The 22,360-nt window shown below is 53.5% G+C and overlaps 1 protein-coding gene across 1 annotated transcript in view; it reads right to left on the bottom strand.

Annotated features, from left to right (window-relative positions):
- The window catches only part of fam184ab (family with sequence similarity 184 member Ab), a 59,599-nt gene that overhangs the window by 34,649 nt on the left and 2,590 nt on the right, over positions 1–22,360 (bottom strand).

Here is a 22,360-nt window from a genome sequence, read left to right as displayed (position 1 = left end):
CCTCTATCAGCTGCTCCGTCCTCTATTAGCTGCTCCGTCCTCTATTAGCTGCTCCGTCCTTTCTATTAGCTGCTCCGTTCTCTATCAGCTGCTCTGTCCTCTATTAGCTGCTCCGCCCTCTATCAGCTGCTCCGCCCTCTCTATCAGCTGCTCCATCCTCTATCAGCTGCTCGTCCTCTATTAGCTGCTCCGTCCTCTATTAGCTGCTCCGTCCTCTCTATTAGCTGCTCCGCCCTCTATCAGCTGCTCCGCCCTCTATCAGCTGCTCCGTCCTCTATCAGCTGCTCCGTCCTCTATTAGCTGCTCCGTCCTCTATTAGCTGCTCCGTCCTCTCTATCAGCTGCTCCGCCCTCTATTAGCTGCTCCGCCCTCTCTATCAGCGCTCCATCCTCTATCAGCTGCTCCGTCCTCTATTAGCTGCTCCGTCCTCTATTAGCTGCTCCGCCCTCTATCAGCTGCTCCGCCCTCTATCAGCTGCTCCGTCCTCTATTAGCTGCTCCGTCCTCTATTAGCTGCTCCGTCCTCTCTATTAGCTGCTCCTCCCTCTATCAGCTGCTCCGCCCTCTATCAGCTGCTCCGTCCTCTATTAGCTGCTCCGTCCTCTATTAGCTGCTCCGTCCTTTCTATTAGCTGCTCCGTTCTCTATCAGCTGCTCCGTCCTCTATTAGCTGCTCCGCCCTCTATCAGCTGCTCCGTCCTCTATTAGCTGCTCTGCCCTCTATTAGCTGCTCTGCCCTCTTTAGCTGCTCCGTCCTCTATTAGCTGCTCCGCCCTCTATTAGCTGCTCTGCCCTCTATCAGCTGCTCCGTTCTCTATCAGCTGCTCCGTCCTCTATTAGCTGCTCTGCCCTCTATTAGTTGCTCTGCCCTCTATTAGCTGCTCCGTCCTCTATTAGCTGCTCCGCCCTCTATTAGCTGCTCTGCCCTCTATCAGCTGCTCCGTTCTCTATCAGCTGCTCCGTCCTCTATTAGCTGCTCTGCCCTCTATTAGCTGCTCCGCCCTCTATTAGCTGCTCCGTCCTCTATGAGCTGCTCCGTCCTCTATCAGCTGCTCCGCCCTCTATTAGCTGCTCCGCCCCTATTAGCTGCTCCGTCCTCTATTAGCTGCTCCGCCCTCTATTAGCTGCTCCGTCCTCTATCAGCTGCTCCGCCCTCTATTAGCTGCTCTGCCCTCTATCAGCTGCTCCGTTCTCTATCAGCTGCTCCGTCCTCTATCAGCTGCTCCGCCCTCTATTAGCTGCTCCGCCCTCTATTAGCTGCTCCGTCCTCTATTAGCTGCTCCGTCCTCTATCAGCTGCTCCGCCCTCTATCAGCTGCTCCGCCCTCTATCAGCTGCTCCGCCCTCTATCAGCTGCTCCGTCCTCTATCAGCTGCTCCGTCCTCTTTAGCTGCTCCGCCGCCCTCTATCAGCTGCTCCGCCCTCTATTAGCTGCTCCGTCCTCTATCAGCTGCTCCATCCTCTATCAGCTGCTCCGTCCTCTATTAGCTGCTCCGTCCTCTATTAGCTGCTCCGTCCTCTCTATTAGCTGCTCCGCCCTCTATCAGCTGCTCCGCCCTCTATCAGCTGCTCCGTCCTCTATTAGCTGCTCCGTCCTCTATTAGCTGCTCCGTCCTCTCTATTAGCTGCTTCCGCCCTCTATCAGCTGCTCCGTCCTCTATTAGCTGCTCCGTCCTCTATTAGCTGCTCCGTCCTCTCTATCAGCTGCTCCGCCCTCTATTAGCTGCTCCGCCCTCTCTATCAGCTGCTCCATCCTCTATCAGCTGCTCCGTCCTCTATTAGCTGCTCCGTCCTCTATTAGCTGCTCCGCCTCTATCAGCTGCTCGCCCTCTATCAGCTGCTCCGTCCTCTATTAGCTGCTGCTCCGTCTCTCTATTAGCTGCTCCGTCCTCTCTATTAGCTGCTCCTCCCTCTATCAGCTGCTCCGCCCTCTATCAGTGCTCCGTCCTCTATTAGCTGCTCCGCCCTCTATCAGCTGCTCCGCCCTCTATTAGCTGCTCCGTCCTCTATCAGCTGCTCTGTCCTCTATTAGCTGCTCCGCCCTCTATCAGCTGCTCCGCCCTCTCTATCAGCTGCTCCATCCTCTATCAGCTGCTCTCCTCCTCTATTAGCTGCTCCGTCCTCTATTAGCTGCTCCGTCCTCTCTATTAGCTGCTCTCCGCCCTCTATCAGCTGCTCCGCCCTCTATCAGCTGCTCCGTCCTCTATCATCTGCTGCTCCGTCCTCTATTAGCTGCTCCGTCCTCTATTAGCTGCTCCGTCCTCTCTATCAGCTGCTCCGCCCTCTATTAGCTGCTCCGCCCTCTCTATCAGCTGCTCCATCCTCTATCAGCTGCTCCGTCCTCTATTAGCTGCTCCGTCCTCTATTAGCTGCTCCGCCCTCTATCAGCTGCTCCGCCCTCTATCAGCTGCTCCCGTCCTATTAGCTGCTCCGTCCTCTATTAGCTGCTCCGTCCTCTCTATTAGCTGCTCCTCCCTCTATCAGCCTGCTCCGCCCTCTATCTTCAGCTGCTCCGTCCTCTATTAGCTGCTCCGTCCTCTATTAGCTGCTCCGTCCTTTCTATTAGCTGCTCCGTTCTCTATCAGCTGCTCCGTCCTCTATTAGCTGCTCCGCCCTCTATCAGCTGCTCCGCCCTCTCTATCAGCTGCTCCATCCTCTATCAGCTGCTCCGTCCTCTATTAGCTGCTCCGTCCTCTATTAGCTGCTCCGTCCTCTCTATTAGCTGCTCCGCCCTCTATCAGCTGCTCCGCCCTCTATCAGCTGCTCCGTCCTCTATTAGCTGCTCCGTCCTCTATTAGCTGCTCCGTCCTCTCTATTAGCTGCTCCGTCCTCTATTAGCTGCTCCGCCCTCTCTATTAGCTGCTCCGTCCTCTATCAGCTGCTCCGTCCTCTATCAGCTGCTCCGTCCTCTCTATCAGCTGCTCCGTCCTCTATTAGCTGCTCCGTCCTCTATTAGCTGCTGCTCCGCCCTCTATCAGCTGCTCCGCCCTCTATCAGCTGCTCCGTCCTCTATTAGCTGCTCCGTCCTCTATTAGCTGCTCCGTCCTCTCTATTAGCTGCTCCTCCCTCTATCAGCTGCTCCGCCCTCTATCAGCTGCTCCGTCCTCTATTAGCTGCTCCGCCCTCTATTAGCTGCTCCTCCGCCCTCTATTAGCTGCTCCGTCCTCTATCAGCTGCTCCATCCTCTATCAGCTGCTCTGTCCTCTATTAGCTGCTCCGCCCTCTATCAGCTGCTCTCCGCCCTCTCTATCAGCTGCTCCATCCTCTATCAGCTGCTCCGTCCTCTATTAGCTGCTCCGTCCTCTATTAGCTGCTCCGTCCTCTCTATTAGCTGCTCCGCCCTCTATCAGCTGCTCCGCCCTCTATCAGCTGCTCCGTCCTCTATCAGCTGCTCCTCCTCTATTAGCTGCTCCGTCCTCTATTAGCTGCTCCGTCCTCTCTATCAGCTGCTCCGCCCTCTATTAGCTGCTCCGCCCTCTCTATCAGCTGCTCCATCCTCTATCAGCTGCTCCGTCCTCTATTAGCTGCTCCGTCCTCTATTAGCTGCTCCGCCCTCTATCAGCTGCTCCGCCCTCTATCAGCTGCTCCGTCCTCTATTAGCTGCTCCGTCCTCTATTAGCTGCTCCGTCCTCTCTATTAGCTGCTCCTCTCCTCTAATCAGCTGCTCCGCCCTCTATCAGCTGCTCCGTCCTCTATTAGCTGCTCCGTCCTCTCTATTAGCTGCTCCGTCCTTTCTATTAGCTGCTCCGTTCTCTATCAGCTGCTCCGTCCTCTATTAGCTGCTCCGCCCTCTATCAGCTGCTCCGCCCTCTCTATCAGCTGCTCCATCCTCTATCAGCTGCTGCTCCGTCCTCTATTAGCTGCTCCGTCCTCTATTAGCTGCTCCGTCCTCTCTATTAGCTGCTCCGCCCTCTATCAGCTGCTCCGCCCTCTATCAGCTGCTCCGTCCTCTATTAGCTGCTCCGTCCTCTATTAGCTGCTCCGTCCTCTCTATTAGCTGCTCCGTCCTCTATTAGCTGCTCCGCCCTCTCTATTAGCTGCTCCGTCCTCTATCAGCTGCTCCGCCCTCTATCAGCTGCTCCGTCCTCTCTATTAGCTGCTCCGTCCTCTATCAGCTGCTCCGTCCTCTATTAGCTGCTCCGCCCTCTCTATCAGCTGCTCCGCCCTCTATCAGCTGCTCCGTCCTCTATCAGCTGCTCCGTCCTCTCTATCAGCTGCTCCGTCCTCTATTAGCTGCTCCGTCCTCTATTAGCTGCTCCGCCCTCTATCAGCTGCTCCGCCCTCTATCAGCTGCTCGTCCTCCTCTATTAGCTGCTCCGTCCTCTATTAGCTGCTCCGTCCTCTCTATTAGCTGCTCCTCCCTCTATCAGCTGCTCCGCCCTCTATCAGCTGCTCCGTCCTCTATTAGCTGCTCCGCCCTCTATTAGCTGCTCCGCCCTCTATTAGCTGCTCCGTCCTCTATCAGCTGCTCCATCCTCTATCAGCTGCTCTGTCCTCTATTAGCTGCTCCGCCCTCTATCAGCTGCTCCGCCCTCTCTATCAGCTGCTCCATCCTCTATCAGCTGCTCCGTCCTCTATTAGCTGCTCCGTCCTCTATTAGCTGCTCCGTCCTCTCTATTAGCTGCTCCGCCCTCTATCAGCTGCTCCGCCCTCTATCAGCTGCTCCGTCCTCTATCAGCTGCTCCGCCCTCTATTAGCTGCTCCGTCCTCTATTAGCTGCTCTGTCCTCTATCAGCTGCTCCGCCCTCTATTAGCTGCTCCGCCCTCTCTATCAGCTGCTCCATCCTCTATCAGCTGCTCCGTCCTCTATTAGCTGCTCCGTCCTCTATTAGCTGCTCCGCCCTCTATCAGCTGCTCCGCCCTCTATCAGCTGCTCCGTCCTCTATTAGCTGCTCCGTCCTCTATTAGCTGCTCCGTCCTCTCTATTAGCTGCTCCTCCCTCTATCAGCTGCTCCGCCCTCTATCAGCTGCTCCGTCCTCTATTAGCTGCTCCGTCCTCTATTAGCTGCTCCGTCCTTTCTATTAGCTGCTCCGTTCTCTATCAGCTGCTCCGTCCTCTATTAGCTGCTCCGCCCTCTATCAGCTGCTCCGCCCTCTCTATCAGCTGCTCCATCCTCATCAGCTGCTCCGTCCTCTATTAGCTGCTCCGTCCTCTATTAGCTGCTCCGTCCTCTCTATTAGCTGCTCCGCCCTCTATCAGCTGCTCCGCCCTCTATCAGCTGCTCCGTCCTCTATTAGCTGCTCCGTCCTCTATTAGCTGCTCCGTCCTCTCTATTAGCTGCTCCGTCCGTCCTCTATTAGCTGCTCCGCCCTCTCTATTAGCTGCTCCGTCCTCTATCAGCTGCTCCGTCCTCTATCAGCTGCTCCGTCCTCTCTATTAGCTGCTCTGTCCTCTATCAGCTGCTCCGTCCTCTATTAGCTGCTCCGTCCTCTCTATCAGCTGCTCCGTCCTTAGGGAGCTGATGACCAACAGCCTTTATTCCCGGGAGCTTAATACTTAAAAACATTAAAAATCCAAACACACCCACGGGATCGTCTCCAACACCGGAGCATCTCAGGAACAGCAGGTGAGAGGAACTCTAAAATGTCCTCACGTCACGTTCGTCTCGTCCTTCCTGTCCCTCAGGTGAAGGACGCGTTCGGTCCCACGCGATGCTCTGGTGGAGGAGGAGGACGGTTCCTGGGAGCCTGTGGAGAGCAGAGCTGCCACATCAAGCCTTGCTTCCAAGGCTGCTCCTCCATATCTGCCTCCGCTCACCGGACCCACCGGACCCAGCAGACCCACCGGACCCAGCAGACCCACCGGGCCCGCAGACCCACCGGGCCCAGCAGACCCAGCGGGCCCAGCGGGCCCAGCAGACCCAGCAGACCCACCGGGCCCAGCAGACCCACCGGGCCCAGCAGACCCAGCGGGCCCAGCGGACCCACCGGGCCCAGCAGACCCACCGGGCCCAGCAGACCCAGCGGGCCCAGCGCTCACACACATCATGCGCTGCTGGCCAATAACCTCCCATCAGCCTTTGATGTCCCCCCAGGGTCCAGCCATCCTGCTGCCTTATTGAGGATTGGAAGAATTAGAAAGAGTCTCCATCAATCTGTTCATTTTGTTTCAAATGTGCTGAAGGTTCTGTTGGCTCGTGGATCCAAACCGAGCCTCACTGGCGGAGGAATGATCAGCAGCCACTCACTCTCCACCCCAAAGCGATTCGGAGATAAGAGCCAAATTATGTTTTCATGTTTAAACGGAGGTTTGCAGGCAGCTGGTTTCTGCTCCTGTTCACCTTCATGCTGCAGAAGGTCAGGATTCCATTTGTTATATGACTAAACCCAATCGGACCCGGTCACTTAGACCCCAGAGCAAAGTGTAGCTAATCAATGCTAGCTGAAGCTGCAGGAACAGGCATCTAACCGGAGTATTGGCAGGGAACAAATCCAAAATATTCCATCCGAACACCACCACCCCACACAAGCAACACCGGGAAGTGAACAAACTTTTGCTTTTTGGGGCTAAAATAGAATCATGGGATCTTGGCACATGTAGAACTGGCGTTAACAAAGGGAGCAGAAACCAGACGGACCAGGCTGAAGGTTCCACAGGTGCCTGGACCAGATTTAGAAGAGAGGGGGAGGACGTTCTACTGTAATTACAGCCTGAACAGAGACGAGAGGCTCAGACACACACACACACACACACGCACGCGCTAACACACACACACCACACACACACGCACACACGCACGCACGAACACACACGCACACGCGCTAACACACACACACACACGCACACGCACGCACCCACACACACACACGCACACGCACACACACGCACGCGCACACACACGCACACGCGCTAACACACCACACACACACACGCACTAACACACACACACACGCGCGGCTGCAGTCAAACCGTCTGATTGGCAAGTCTTACAGCGGTCACCATGGTAACAGGACAGCTGTTTCTACTGAAAAAAATGATGCTGCGCTGTGTTTGCTGGTACTTCTGGTTGAACCAGAACTGAAGAGGCAGCAGCTAAGAGCGGCGAGGACCCGGCGCCCCGGTGCTGCCCGGAGGGGGGACGGACCACGGCTGGAATAATCACGGGAATTATGACAACCTGAGCCAAGTCCAGCTTGTGATGCCCAAAGACGCTTTAACGAGCCGGTGCAGAGGAGTCGTGCTCTATTCCACTCAGAAGCGGCGCCGGCTCGGCCCGGTATCGACAGCCCGCTGAAGCCCTTTGGGTCCATTCTCCTCCACACAATAAGAGTCTATAAACGGCGAACGGGCGACATTAGACCCTCGCTGAGACAAATCTATTTTATCTATCTGGAAAATACAGAGTCCTGTGCCTCATGTGTCGCCACGGCAACAGAAGAAAAGAAAAGCTGATCTGATTTCCTTTAGCTATGTGACACATCCGGCCGATCCAGGAAACGTTGAGCAGCACCATAATCCAATCGGAATAAATCTGTTCCGACTCAATCGGACACGACTGTCACAACCTCAGAGCATCTCTAAGCTGGTGGAGAACGTCGACCTGGAGCCTCCAGAGGTGAGTGAACCTGACCGTGGTTCCCTCACTGAGCTCCAGAACATCTGCACATCTGTCCCGCCCCACCACCAGGACTGAGGGAACCCCCCCGGATGGACCGTCCTCCCCTAAAGCTGGAGCCAGCTCCAGGGAGGGGGTCTGCTCCATCCCCTGCGTTCGACCTTCTCAGTGAATGAAAGACATTGATTGAAGGAAGAAGGACGCTGCTGCTTGCTGAGCTCTGCACGGTTCCGTTTCTGGGCCGGACCTGCAGCTGGAGCTGCAGCAGCTGGACCTGCAGCAGCTGGACCTGCAGCTGGACCTGCAGCAGCTGGACCTGCAGCAGCTGGACCTGCAGCTGGACCTGCAGCAGCTGGACCTGCAGCAGCTGGACCTGCAGCAGCTGGACCTGCAAGCAGCTGGACCTGCAGCTGGACCTGCAGCAGCTGGACCTGCAGCGCTGGACCTGCAGCTGGAGCTGCAGCAGCTGGACCTGCAGCAGCTGGAGCTGCAGCTGGAGCTGCAGCAGCTGGACCTGCAGCAGCTGGACCTGCAGCTGGACCTGCAGCAGCTGGAGCTGCAGCTGGAGCTGCAGCAGCTGGACCTGCAGCTGGACCTGCAGCAGCTGGACCTGCAGCTGGACCTGCAGCAGCTGGACCTGCAGCTGGACCTGCAGCAGCTGGACCTGCAGCTGGACCTGGCAGCTGGACCTGCAGCTGACCTGCAGCTGGACCTGCAGCAGCTGGACCTGCAGCAGCTGGACCTGCAGCTGGACCTGCAGCAGCTGGACCTGCAGCAGCTGGACCTGCAGCTGGAGCTGCAGCAGCTGGACCTGCAGCAGCTGGACCTGCAGCTGGACCTGCAGCAGCTGGACCTGCAGCAGCTGGAGCTGCAGCTGGAGCTGCAGCAGCTGGACCTGCAGCAGCTGGACCTGCAGCTGGACCTGCAGCAGCTGGAGCTGCAGCTGGAGCTGCAGCAGCTGGACCTGCAGCTGGACCTGCAGCAGCTGGACCTGCAGCTGGACCTGCAGCAGCTGGACCTGCAGCAGCTGGACCTGCAGCTGGACCTGCAGCGCTGGAGCTGCAGCTGGAGCTGCAGCAGCTGGACCTACAGCTGGAGCTGCAGCTGGAGCCACGTAGGCGTCACATATGGCGGCAGAGCGGAGGCAGACGTGCACGTCCTGCTTCTGTTGCTGCTGTAGAGAATCAGGTCAGATGAGTCAGCAGCGCCGTGGTTCTGACCCGCCATACTGGACCCGCCCAGCCTGATGCTGCGGACGCCTTTAGCTCTTCCGCTCCCGTCTCGCCGTTTGTCCTGTGGTCTGTGGTTATGTTAAATGATGGTGGTTGGAACGGGTCAGCGGAGTCCGCCGCGGGACCACGAGGACGGAGAGGTGTTGATGTTTCCTCGAACGTGTCTCTTTTGCTGGTCACGGCACCGGTGTTGAGCTTTGATCTTGTTTCAGGAGCTTTGATCCTGTTTCTTGAAACCTTCGAGGATTTCCGCCAGCTAAATACTCCAGAGCTCCTCTTTTAGCATCAGCTGCACTCCAGCGTTTGCTTCTCGTTCTGCGTTTAAGCCGTGAAACAGAACAGAAATGACGACAATCTGGAGTCTGTTTGGCATGAAAACACCCGAACGGATCTTTACGGATCTTTACGGATCTTTACGGATCTTTACGGAGCTTATCCAACGTTAGCTAAACGCTCTCAAGGGAACTCTTTTACATATTTACTCACTTTTGTTTTTGCAGTTGGTTTTAAAGTTTGTTGCCAGAATTTAGGTGAGTTTCATCTCATCGTTGAAGGTGATTGAAAGACAATAATGGAATTTACATATTTGACATATTTGACATATAATTTACATATTTGGTGTTTAAATTAAAGGAACTATTAAACTGCTAACAAAACATTACTAATGTGGATCAACTATATGCTCATTTCATCCATTGTTGTTTGCCGAAAAGTGTCCTTGAGTTTTGTGTAAAGTGCTTCTAAATAAAACGTATTATTATTTCTGGTGTGTGTGTGTGTGTTGTGTGTGTGTGTGTGTCCAGGTGGTGGCCTGTTTACCCATTCAACCATCTATTTCAAGCTGTCTCTCCCACAGCATGGACGAACCCTGACCGACACCATCACTGCCCAACGGCTACACACACACACACACACACACACACACACACACACACACACGCACACACACACACACACGCATGCTGTTCCTCGATCTGATACCAGCATCAGAAGAACAGTTTTAAGTGTGTGTGGTGTGTGTGTGTGTGTGTGATGAACGTCCGAGGCTGCTGAATGATGAAGCCTGCAGCATTACATCACCTGCATCCCATCAGTCTGCTGTGGCAGGACTGGATCCGCCCCCCGTCCCTGTGCCGGCCCATCCTGGACCCACATGGACTCATTTTAAACTGGACTGTGTTCTGATGAGACTCATTGACTCCGTTAGCAGTAGCATCCATCCATCCATCCATCATCCCTCATCCATCCATCCATCCCTCATCCATCCATCCCTCATCCATCCATCCCTCATCCATCCATCCCTCATCCATCCATCCCCATTCCATCCATCCATCATCCATCATCCATCCCTCATCCATCATCCATCCATCATCCATCCACCAGCCATCATCCATCCATCCCTCATCCATCCATCCCTCATCCATCATCCATCCTTCATCCATCCACCAGCCATCATCCATCCCTCATCCATCCATCCCTCCATCATCCATCCACCATCCATCATCCATCCATCATCCATCCATCCATCCACCACCCATCATCCATCCATCATCCATCTTCCCTCATCCATCCATCCACCCATCCCTCATCCATCCCTCATCCCCAGCATCCATCCATCCATCCATCCATCATCCCTCCATCCATCCCTCATCCATCCATCCACCCATCCCTCATCCATCCATCATCCCTCCCTCCATCCCTCATCCACCCACCTCCTTGAACTACAGACTTCCTACATGTTTTTCCTCATGTTCTTCATCATGTTTTTCCTCATGTTCTTCATCATGTTTTTCCTCATGTTCTTCCTCATGTTTTTCCTCATGTTCTTCCTCATGTTTTTCCTCATGTTCTTCCTCATGTTTTTCCTCCTGTTCTTCCTGCATGTTTTTCCTCATGTTTTTCCTCATGTTCTTCTTCATGTTCTTCCTGCATCTGCGTGGGACTGAGGTCCTCCAACCAGCCACGACTGCTTCCTCTGAGTTGTCTTCATTGTTCCTCGGGGTCTTGGACTCTTTTCCCGGGCAGCCATCCCAGCCTCTACGATGGGAAGCTGAAACATTCCAAGGCTTTATTGGGCTGCTGACCTCGATACGTCTCAGCCTGAGTGTTTCCAACACAAAAGCAGCAGCCACGCAGAATGCTGCCCCCTGAGGTGGCCCGGCTCCCGGGCCGGTTCTTCTGGGCAGCCAGGTCAGCAGATCAGAGACAAACTAGTGAAGAGCAGCAGCAACTCTGCTTCCTGGAGCTGGACCTGGAGCTGGAGCTGGAGCTGGAGCTGGAGCTGGAGCTGGAGCTGGCTCCTCCCTGCAGCCACTCTCTGAACGGAGGGTCGCTCTCCTGAAGGGTCGTATGCGGGCGCCCTGCGAATCACCGCTACGACATCACAGCCGGCGTGACGTCACGTTTAGCTTTATGGCTTTTGTCCGTCCATAAACGGACCGCTTCCCAACCGGCCAAAGGCCCCATTAAGGCCGGAGAGGAGCGGCAAAAGTGGATTAACGGAATCTTGCAAAAAGGCACGAAGACGCAACGTTAGCATTTGTGACCGATGAGCTTTATGGTTCATCGTAAAGCGCCGCTCCGAAGCACAAACGCTGAGTCAGGAGGCGGCGTTCGCCCAGGCGAGCAGGTCAGGGAGCTTCCTGGCTGAGGACACGTTTACGGGGATCACCTGCAACGCCGCGGAGGCTCAGAGCTTCTGAGGTTCTAATTCGCCGCTCCGCTGAATTTCCCACAATGCACTTGGTTCCAAACAGCATCAAACGTTGATCATATTGAATTAAAAGAGGCGGAGACTTTTCTTAATCAGAAGTTTTCTTTTCACGCTCCGCTCAATCCTGCTGACGAGCTCCAGCGAAGGAGCGACATGGGAACAGAAACCTCTGAGGACGAGAGTCCAGCACCTCTGAAGAGCCAAGACCGACCTCCGTGGTCCCGAAGGTCAAACCTTCAGGACCTTACATACATCACATGTTAATGTAGATATATATATATACTGTTGCTGTTTGGACGTCCTTTACCTGGAGGGAGGACGGAGATAAACAGAGACGGGGGGGGGGGGGGGGGGGGGGGGGTTCTCTGGGCTTTGGTCAATCAAACAGCAGCGAGGAAGCGGTTCATAAAAGATGATTCCAGGTTCGGATTCTTATGAAATATGAAAGCTGACATGTTTATAATCTCTGTACATCACAGCAGCATCAAATAAGAGATTAGCTACAGACCAGCATACTACAGATCCCATAATGCACCAGACAGCCTGCAGAGCCTCATTCCTCCGTCAGCACGTCCCTCTGGGTCTGTTGCTGTGAGAGGAGGTCTGTTGCTGTTAGAGGAGGGTCTGTTGCTGTTAGAGGAGGGTCGGTTGCTGTGAGAGGAGGGTCTGTTGCTGTGAGAGGAGGGTCTGTTGCTGTTAGAGGAGGGTCGGTTGCTGTGAGAGGAGGGTCTGTTGCTGTGAGAGGAGGGTCTGTTGCTGTTAGAGGAGGGTCGGTTGCTGTGAGAGGAGGGTCTGTTGCTGTGAGAGGAGGGTCTGTTGCTGTGAGAGGAGGGTCTGTTGCTGTTAGAGGAGGGTCTGTTGCTGTGAGAGGAGGGTCTGTTGCTGTTAGAGGAGGGTCTGTTGCTGTGAGAGGAGGGTCTGTTGCTGTGAGAGGAGGGTCGGTTGCTGTGAGAGGAGGGTCTGTTGCTGTGAGAGGAGGGTCTGTTGCTGTGAGAGGAGGGTCTGTTGCTGTTAGAGGAGGGTCTGTTGCTGTGAGAGGAGGGTCTGTTGCTGTTAGAGGAGGGTCTGTTGCTGTGAGAGGAGGGTCTGTTGCTGTTAGAGGAGGGTCGGTTGCTGTTAGAGGAGGGTCTGTTGCTGTGAGAGGAGGGTCGGTTGCTGTTAGAGGAGGGTCTGTTGCTGTTAGAGGAGGGTCTGTTGCTGTGAGAGGAGGGTCGGTTGCTGTTAGAGGAGGGTCTGTTGCTGTGAGAGGAGGGTCTGTTGCTGTGAGAGGAGGGTCTGTTGCTGTGAGAGGAGGGTCTGTTGCTGTGAGAGGAGAGTCTGTTGCTGTGAGAGGAGGGTCTGTTGCTGTTAGAGGAGGGTCTGTTGCTGTGAGAGGAGGGTCTGTTGCTGTGAGAGGAGGGTCTTGTTGCTGTTAGAGGAGGGTCTGTTGCTGTGAGAGGAGGGTCTGTTGCTGTTAGAGGAGGGTCTGTTGCTGTGAGAGGAGGGTCTGTTGCTGTGAGAGGAGGGTCTGTTGCTGTTAGAGGAGGGTCTGTTGCTGTGAGAGGAGGGTCTGTTGCTGTGAGAGGAGAGTCTGTTGCTGTGAGAGGAGGGTCTGTTGCTGTTAGAGGAGGGTCTGTTGCTGTGAGAGGAGGGTCTGTTGCTGTGAGAGGAGGGTCTGTTGCTGTTAGAGGAGGGTCTGTTGCTGTGAGAGGAGGGTCTGTTGCCTTGTTCACACCTGATGTACGGAACTCAGACACTGTATGCTAGCACCAACTGTTCCATCATCCATCCATCCATCCACCCATCCATCATCCATCCATCCACATCATCCAGCCACCCAGCCAGCCATCAGCCATCCATCCAGCCAGCCAGCCAGCCAGCCAGCAGCCAGCCACCCAGCCAGCAGCCATCCACCCATCCAGCCAGCCAGCCAGCCAGCCACCCAGCCAGCAGCCATCCACCCAGCCAGCAGCCATCCAGCACCCAGCCATCAGCCACCCATCCATCCATCCATCCAGCCATCCATCCAGCCATCCAGCCAGCATCCAGCCACCCAGCCAGCAGCCATCCACCCAGCCATCCATCCAGCCACCCAGCCATCCATCCATCATCCATCACCCATCCATCACCCATCCATCCATCCACCCACCCACCCACCCATCCATCAGCCAGCCACCCATCCATCACCCAGCCAGCAGCCAGCATCCAGCAGCCATCCACCCAGCCATCAGCCATCCATCCATCCACCATCATCCATCCATCATCCATCACCCATCCATCCACCCATCCATCCATCCATCATCCATCCACCCATCCATCCAGCCATCCATCCATCCACCCACCCACCCACCCATCCATCATCCATCCACCCATCCATCCATCATCCACCCATCCATCCATCATCCATCACCCATCCTCCATCATCCATCATCATCATCCATCCATCCATCCTACATCCATCCATTCATCCATCACCCATCCATCATCCATCACCCATCCATCCATCCATCATCCATCCATCATCCATCCATCACCCATCCATCCATCCATCCATCCATCATCCATCCATCCATCATCCATCCATCCATCCATCCATCCATCCATCCATCCATCCATCCATCCATCCATCCACATCATATTTCCAGGTCTTACACCACGTTGTGCTCTCACAGTTTTCCAAAGCTTCAGATTCAGAAGCCTCGTTGTCGGTCACAGATCAGGAATAAAGGAGTTTATGTTTAGAGCTGCGGAGGAACGGCTCCACACCAATGCTCCGTTCATGTTCCGCCTCTGCCGATGTAAAACGTGCGCAGCTGCACTCGCCCACAGGCCTCAACATGGCTACCGCGGCGACAGCGACATCGTTAGGAAGCTCCTCAGACAGGAATAATCTTCCGGGACGGAGATCCTCGTTTCAGATGATTTGCAGCGAGGAGGTGGAGGATGGACGCAAACGTCCCGTTTCAGTGCTACAAACATGTTTTTCCTCGCTGCAGATAAACAAAAGCGCCAACGCTCGCCAATCCCCGATCTGGGCTGGAGACAGGAAGAGAGCAGGGACAGAACAGAGGAAACGGAGCCAGGAACCCCTCCCAGGATGGTGGACAGCAGTTCGCTCAGTTGACGTGTTGAATCGCTCTAATAAGCTTTTAGCTCGGATCAGCACAGAAAGAGGGAATAAACGCCATGAGTGGAATACGGAACGAGCCAAGGAAAGAGAGTTAAGAATTCCACAGAGTGAACAAACTAAAACGATCCTCTACGTCGCTGATGAAGCCGCCATCAACCTGGAATCTGCCACTCTGGGAGCTGCTGCCCTCCGGCCGGCTGCTCCGTTCCAGACGGAACAGTCGAACATCTCCAAGGTCGAGCATCAGGGCCTCGTTACACAGGCAGCTCGGAACGAGCCACGTATGCACATTAGTCCCAGCACGAGAGGAGAAATCGTCACGCGTGTAAACCTGGAAACTACTGCGGTGTTGGAGGGCAAGGAGCTCCTGGAGGGCAAGGAGCTCCTGGAGGGCAAGGAGCTGCTTCCTCACAGACAGACAGACAGGCAGGGGGATGTTACTTAATGAAATCTGACAGTGGGTGAAGAAGCACCCTGTGGAGGTTAATAGTATAAAAATTATATTTAGAGATTTGACAGAAGGTAATGGCTGCTACTGCTGCTGCTGCTGCTGCTGCTGCTGCTGTAGCTGCTGCTGCTGTAGCTGCTGCTGCTGCTGTAGCTGCTGCTGTAGCTGCTGCTGCTGCTGTAGCTGCTGCTGCTGCTGTAGCTGCTGTAGCTGCTGCTGCTGCTGCTGCTGCTGTAGCTGCTGCTGTAGCTGCTGCTGCTGTAGCTGCTGCTGCTGTAGCTGCTGCTGCTGTAGCTGCTGTAGCTGCTGCTGCTGCTGCTGCTGCTGCTGCTGTTGCTGCTGTAGCTGCTGCTGTAGCTGCTGCTGCAGCTGCTACTGTAGCTGCTGCTGCTGCTGCTGTAGCTGCTGCTGCTGCTGTAGCTGCTGCTGCTGTAGCTGCTGCTGCTGCTGCTGCTGCTGCTGCTGTAGCTGCTGCTGTAGCTGCTGCTGTAGCTGCTGCTGCTGCTGCTGCTGCTGCTGCTGCTGCTGCTGCTGCTGCTGCAGCTGCTGCTGCTGTAGCTGCTGCTGCTGCTGTAGCTGCTGCTGCTACTGTAGCTGCTGCTTGATTAAGTGCACGTCAGTCCTCTTTGCTTCCCTTCTCTGTGATGAATAACATCCCATAATGACCTGTCACTCTGCATAAGAGTCACAAATATTTGACTCAACTGCAATAAAATTAAAGATTTTATTTTAGAAAATGCTTCAGTCTTAATTGGTTTGCCTGCGGCAAAAAACATGGTTTAACGATTTTCCTCCAGAAAATGTCAACATCCGACTCAACAGTTACTTTTTTAGTCAATTTTTTTTTTTTTTTAAACTGCTTCTACAATAATTAGTTGAGACTTTTCCTGCAATCGAGTCAAAAGAACAATGTCAAAGTTTCTCTCATTGGATCAAAGCTCAAAGATCAAAGCTACGACGTATCTCAGTATTTAGTGATGCTGCTGAAACAGCTGAACTGCTGCTGTGGGTGACATCTGCTCTGCACCAGGCCAGGATTATCTCTCTCACACACACACACACACACACACACACACACACACACACCACACACCACACACCACACAGACACACACACACTCACACACCACACACACACACACACACACACACACACACACACACACACACAGACAACACACACACACTCACACACACACACACACACACAGACACACACACACACAACACTCACACACACACACACACCACTCACACAACACACACACACTCACCACACACACACAGACCACACACACACACACTCACACAGACACACACACACCTCACACACCCACACACTCCCACACACACACTCACACAGACACACACAACACACTCACCACACACACACTCACACACACACACTCACACAGACACACACAACTCACACAGAACACACACACACTCACACACACACACACAGACACACAACACCCTCACACACACAACTCACACACACCACACGCACACACAGACACACAGCACACACAACACACACACACAAACCAAAACACACAGGCAAACACACACATAACACACACACAACAAACACACACACAAGACAACACACACACAACACAACACACACACAACACAATAACACACACACAGAACAACACACACACACAACACACAAACAGAACACACACACACAAAGAAAAAAGAAAACAAAAAAAACAAAAACAACACACACAACACAGCTCACCAACAACACAGAAGACACAAACACACAACACAAAAACACTCACACACAACACAACACAACACACACACAAACAGATACACACCACCTCACACACACACACACAACACACACACACACAACACACAACACACCACACACACACACACACAGCACACACACACACTCACACACACACACTCACACAGACACACACACAACACACACACACCACACCACCACAGACACACACCACACACTCACACAGACACACACTCACCACACACACTCACACACACAATCACTCACACCACACCACACCAACACACACACACACAAACGACACGCACACACACACCAACCACACACCCACACACACAACACACACCACACACAGAACACAAAACACACTCACCACCACACACACAACACACAGACACACACACACTCACACAACACACACTCACACAGACACACACACACACTCACACACACACACACACACACACACAAACCACACTCACACAGACACACAACACACTCACACACACACACACTCACACACCACACTCACACAGACACACACCAACTCACACAGACACACCACACACACACACACAGGACACACACACACACTCACACACACACTCACACACACACACACGCCACACACAGACACACAGACACACACACACACACACACACACAGGAACACCACACACTCACACACACACCTACACACAGACACACACACACACACACACACACACAGACACACACACACACACTCACACGACACACACAACACTCACACACACACACACACACTCACACAGACACACACAAACTCCACACAGACAACACACACACTCACACACACACACACAGACACACACACACACTCACACACACACTCACACAACAAAACAACACGCACACACATACAAACAGACACACAAAACACTAACACCCACACAACACACAAGACACACACAACACACACACCACACACACATCACACACAGACACAACACAACACTCACACACACACACACACACACACAGACACACACACACAGACACACACACACACCACACACACACACACACACACACACCCACACAACACACACACACACACACACACACACACACACACACCACACACACACACACACTCACACACACACACACTCACACACACACACACACCCTATTCCCATTCCCATTCTTCTATCTTATGGAAATAACTCTGAATTCCTGCTTTTATGATTCTGATGCTTCTGTTCGAGGGCTGGAAATAACGGACAAAGTTCAGGCTGGAATTGATTTGCTTTCTTTGCCTTTTTAATCCTGCTTTTGTTTGCCCCCTCCCAGTTAATCACTGGGGACATTTTAGCTGCTAATCACACAATGGAACATCTAATTAAAATCTATGAAGTGGTTTCTGATGGAGTCACTGTTTTAGCCACAGAGCGCTGTCAGAACAGTTGTTTGTTCCTCTGTTGCTGCCATTTTCATTCAAATCTTAAAGTAACTGAGAACTTTTGCAAATCAAAAAAATATAGATGATTTATCAGCAGATTTGGGACAAAATGTGCTGATTTGCAACATATTTACTGCAGGAATGCAGCAGCAAATATCTCCTGTGGAGGATGTGGACGTTCTTCTGGAGTCCACACACACACACACACCACACACGCACACACAACACTCACACACGCACACTCACACACCACACTCACACACACACACACGCACACACACACACACACACACACAAACACACTCACACACCACACACACGCACACACACTCACACACACACACTCACACACGCACATGCACACACTCACACACAAACACACCACACACACACACACACACACACACTTGATGTAAATGGACGTGCTGCCCTCTCAGCCCACATCTTGTCGATACACCATGTCAGTTATAATCTCTATAAAACTTGTTACCATGGCAGCAAAGACCCCCACAATGACTTTATGACAGAATGGACGCGACACCCAAATTAGAGCATCCAAGGAAATATTGCTGTTGCAGCTCTAATCAAAGGTTAAACTGGTTTTTACCACCCTTATTTTAATGGTGTAAAGAGCAAACGCTGATCAGACGCTGGATTCTGATTAAAACAGAAGAAGATTCGCGCCGACATCAGAACTCTATTGTCCCCATATTCAGAGAGAGGCTAAACTAGGCCAGTCAGGATCTGACGGGAAAGATTCCGAGCCCGAGTCGTCCGTCAGCGCTGCCGCTCCACAGGAGAATGGAGGGGGCTCCTCTGAACGTGCTGCTCACAGGTCTCTGGGATGCTGAGCATTCCTGAACAGCTCCTCCACCCACCCATTCCCCCCATCGCTGCCTAACCCAACCCATCGCTGCCTAACCCAACCCATCGCTGCCTAACCCAACCCATCGCTGCCTAACCCAACCCATCGCTGCTGCCTAACCAACCCATCGCTGCCTAACCCAACCATCGCTGCCTAACTCAACCCATCGCTGCCTAACCCAACCCATCGCTGCCTCACCCAACCCATCGCTGCCTCACCCAACCCATCGCTGCCTACCCAACCCATCGCTGCCTAACCCAACCCATCGCTGCCTAACCCAACCCATCGCTGCCTAACCCAACCCATCGCTGCCTAACCCAACCCATCGCTGCCTAACCCAACCCATCGCTGCCTCACCCAACCCATCGCTGCCTAACCCAACCCATCGCTGCCTAACCCAACCCATCGCTGCCTAACACAACCCATCGCTGCCTAACCCAACCCATCGCTGCCTAACCCAACCCATCGCTGCCTAACACAACCCATCGCTGCCTAACCCAACCCATCGCTGCCTAACTCAACCCATCGCTGCCTAACCCAACCCATCGCTGCCTAACTCAACCCATCGCTGCCTCACCAACCCATCGCTGCCTAACCCAACCATCGCTGCCTAACTCAACCCATCGCTGCCTCACCCAACCCATCGCTGCCTAACCCAACCCATCGCTGCCTAACCCAACCCATCGCTGCCTAACCCAACCCATCGCTGCCTAACACAACCCATCGCTGCCTAACACAACCCATCGCTGCCTAACACAACCCATCGCTGCCTAACTCAACCCATCGCTGCCTAACCCAACCCATCGCTGCCTCACCCAACCCATCGCTGCCTAACTCAACCCATCGCTGCCTAACCCAACCCATCGCTGCTCACCCAACCCATCGCTGCCTAACTCAACCCATCGCTGCCTAACACAACCCATCGCTGCTTAACCCAACCCATCGCTGCCTAACCCAACCCATCGCTGCCTAACCCAACCCATCGCTGCCTAACACAACCCATCGCTGCCTAACACAACCCATCGCTGCCTAACACAACCCATCGCTGCCTAACTCAACCCATCGCTGCCTAACCCAACCCATCGCTGCCTCACCCAACCCATCGCTGCCTAACTCAACCCATCGCTGCCTAACCCAACCCATCGCTGCCTCACCCAACCCATCGCTGCCTAACTCAACCCATCGCTGCCTAACACAACCCATCGCTGCTTAACCCAACCCATCGCTGCCTAACCCAACCCATCGCTGCCTAACTCAACCCATCGCTGCCTAACCCAACCCATCGCTGCCTCACCCAACCCATCGCTGCCTAACTCAACCCATCGCTGCCTAACACAACCCATCGCTGCTTAACCCAACCCATCGCTGCCTAACCCAACCCATCGCTGCCTAACTAAACCCATCGCTGCCTAACTCAACCCATCGCTGCCTACCCAACCCATCGCTGCCTAACCCAACCCATCGCTGCCTAACTCACCCATCGCTGCCTAACCCAACCCATCGCTGCCTAACCCAACATGGCAGAAGAGGTCCGGGGCTCAGATGTGGCGCCCGTGGGGATGTGGGGGTCACGTGACTCCACACAAGGAAACATCTCACTGTTGTTTTGACTGGTGAACACTAGTTAAAATGGCTCCCGTCTCACCAGTTACCGACATTCATCCCCTCTAAGTGCACGTGGTCCCCGTGGCAACAGGTCCGATGCTATGCTATCATAGCGGACTGGTGTGACAGGTAAACCTCATCCCCATAGTGACCCCATTATGACCACGGTGGACATATCTTGAACTGTGACACTTAAATAAAACACATTCCTTATCTTAAACATCCTAAACATCTGGGTCAACAGATGACGGGGACCGTCTGTAATCTATAATCTCTACAGCCGTGGTCAGAAACAGGGGGGCTAATGGCTGCTGGGCCGGAATTTTACAAATAAATTACTGTCACTCAATGGAGTTTTAAATGCTGGCGAGGGCCAGAAGCTGAGCACCAGCCCCCTGCAGGCAGGCACCGAGGCAGAAGAGCGGCTGCTGAAGGCCCCAGGGGGTGGGGGGGTCGGGCCAGACAGGCGGAGGGATGGACGGGTGGCCTCTCGGTCCACTGGGGGGGGGGGCAGCTTCAGCAGCCAACACTCTTGCTACAGACGTTTACGATGCTGGCGCATTATTAATGAAGATTGTTTTTGTAGCCTTGGAGACGCACATCTGGACAGCAGAGTTCCTGGATGTGCAACGTGGGGGCACAACCCCCCCGATGGACAGACGCGTGCAGATTTGGTCCTTTTCTGCTGGACGTCTTATTGTCGGCTGCTGGAGCTCAAAGCAAACCCGAGGTGATGGATGCAAACACTGACTTCTGCTGTAGCTGCAGCTGATAGTTGAGATTAGAGACGCCTTTGGTTCCTAAATCCCAGCTGTAGCATCCACAAAACAATTATTAGCCATTTTAGGTCACATTTATGCTCCATAAACTGGCTCCAACGATTAAAATCCAAGTACTGTGTGAATAACAGCTTCAGCCTTTTTTTCAAGGCTAAAATATCCAACATTTGCTGGTTCCAGCGAAGCAAAGCTGCACTCGTATCATTTCTAACAGGAAATGAGGAGTCTCTTGGTCCTGGACAATTAGTTAGATGAAAGAAACCATTTGTTGCCTCTTTGCATTTAATTATCAAACTAATAATAAACAAAGACAAAAATGCATTCTGAGAATGGTCTTAAACGCATCCAACAAGGTGAATTCTGCTATAGACAATAAATGGGAAATAAATAAACACGATCAATATTGCAACTGCTTTCATTCAATACGTTGTGCCGAGCAATTAACGGCCACAATACGGGGAACAGCAGAGCCAGAATGAATGACTTAACCCTAACCCCCTAACCCTAACCCTAACCCTAACCCTAGCCCTAACCCTAACCCTAACCCTAACCCTAACTCTAACCCTAACCTTAACCCTAACCCTAACCTTAACCCTAACCCTAACTCTAACCCTAACCCTAACTCTAACCCTAACCCCCTAACTCTAACCCTAACCCTAACCCTAACCTAACCCTAACCTGACCCAGCAGGTCGGCCCACCAGCACAGCCCTGCTGAGCTCCGGGGTCTCTGAGCACAAGGAGCCAGACTGAGCACACAAATCCTCGGAGGACAGAACTGATTAGAGACGTCAACATCTTTCACAGCAGAGATCAGCATCTGTGGGAAAAAGCACCTGGAAGCGCAG

This window comes from Takifugu flavidus, chromosome 19 (assembly GCF_003711565.1).
Source record: "Takifugu flavidus isolate HTHZ2018 chromosome 19, ASM371156v2, whole genome shotgun sequence".
NCBI lineage: Eukaryota > Metazoa > Chordata > Actinopteri > Tetraodontiformes > Tetraodontidae > Takifugu > Takifugu flavidus.
This window is presented reverse-complemented; position numbering and strand designations above follow the sequence as displayed.